At 54.1% G+C, this 1,422-nt stretch overlaps 1 protein-coding gene across 1 annotated transcript in view; it reads left to right on the plus strand.

Moving 5' to 3' along the window:
• Positions 1–1,422, plus strand: part of LOC130585051 (phospholipase A and acyltransferase 1-like) — a gene marked incomplete at its 5' end in the record, with an annotated part of 13,362 nt that overhangs the window by 423 nt on the left and 11,517 nt on the right. The window lies entirely within an intron of this gene.

Here is a 1,422-nt window from a genome sequence, read left to right on the forward strand (position 1 = left end):
CTGTTGTGTTGTTAAGAAGAGCTCAAGAAAGGTGTGGAGTCCCTCGTCAGAGTCCAGCTTTTGCCACAACTCTCATGAAGTCTTACTACCAATTGCTTTGATAATTAATTCAAAAACTCAATAAAATGTAAACAACAAAATTCATTTTGCCAGAAATCCTCTTTTATCTCTTTGAGGATGGCTTTGTGTGCAGTCTCAACAGTTCAGCCTTGCTTGTCCCTGCCATCCATTAGAAATAATAAGTCAAGAATTCAAGATGATTCCTATGAATTCATGAATTCAAGTCACCATTCAAGATGATTCCCAGCAGCACCAGCCTGGTTGCTAGATCTGTTTCTATTTCATTGTCTGTGATGATTTTTGTGGTAGTCTGGGAGCAACTGAAAGCAAGTTATCCATTCCTTTCCCCTGCCACACACTTCCCTTCCAGTGCTTTGCTAAGGATTGGTGCTGGCTTTTCTTTCTGTTTTTATCAGCTAGCTCCTGTCGCCTCTTTCTGTGTATCACTGAAATAAAAGGAGTGCGGGGAGTTTACTCTGTTTTGCCACTGAGGCCCAGTGTAGGTGGGTGCTTTGGTTTAAAATATGCATGACTGCAAAGGAAGGCGGGAACCTCCCTGGAACAGAAAGAAGACCCCTCCCTCCAAATCATTTAATTTCCAAATTACAGGGTTTTCAGGCAAAAGTGTAGAAGGAAGGATAACAGTACTTTACTAGAAAATATGTATGGAACAAAGCAAACAGAACACCACAATAGCAGCAGCTCCCAGCCCGCCGAGCAGCCCGGTCCCTTTGGGTGTGGCCGCGGGCGGCGGCTCGGGCGGGGCAGGGGCTGCAGGGGCTGCTGGCGGCCGGCAGGGACCGCTCCCGGCGGGGAACGGGAACGGGGAACGGGGAACGGGAACGGGGAATGGGGAACGGGAACGGGGAACGGGGAATGGGGAACGGGAACGGGGAATGAGGAATGGGAACGGGGAACGGGAAATGGGGAATGGGGAACAAGGAACGGGGAACGCGGAATGGGAGCCGCTCCCGGGCGGGGAACGGGAACGGGGAACGGGAAACGGGGAACAGGGAACGGGAAACGGGGATCGGGGAATGGGGAACGGGGAACAGGGAACGGGAACGGGGAATGGGGAGCAGAAACAGGAACGGGGAACGGGGAACAGGGAACGGGGAACGGGAAGGGGGAACGGACAACGGGGAATGGAGAATGGGCAATGGGGAATGGGGAATGGAGAATGGAGAATGGGGAACGGGGAATGGGGAATGGGGGCCTCTCCTGGGCGGGGAACGGGGAACGGGGAACGGGGGCGCCGGGCTCAGCGCTGCCCCTGCCTGGGCTCCATCAGCGAGAGGAGGCGCCTGGAATCCTCTCAGCAGCAGCGAGCGCAGCTGGGCACCGTGGGCACTGCTGGATCGC

Source organism: Malurus melanocephalus, unplaced genomic scaffold (genome assembly GCF_030028575.1).
Source record: "Malurus melanocephalus ecotype Western Australia unplaced genomic scaffold, MMel_1.1 scaffold_821, whole genome shotgun sequence".
Lineage (NCBI taxonomy): Eukaryota > Metazoa > Chordata > Aves > Passeriformes > Maluridae > Malurus > Malurus melanocephalus.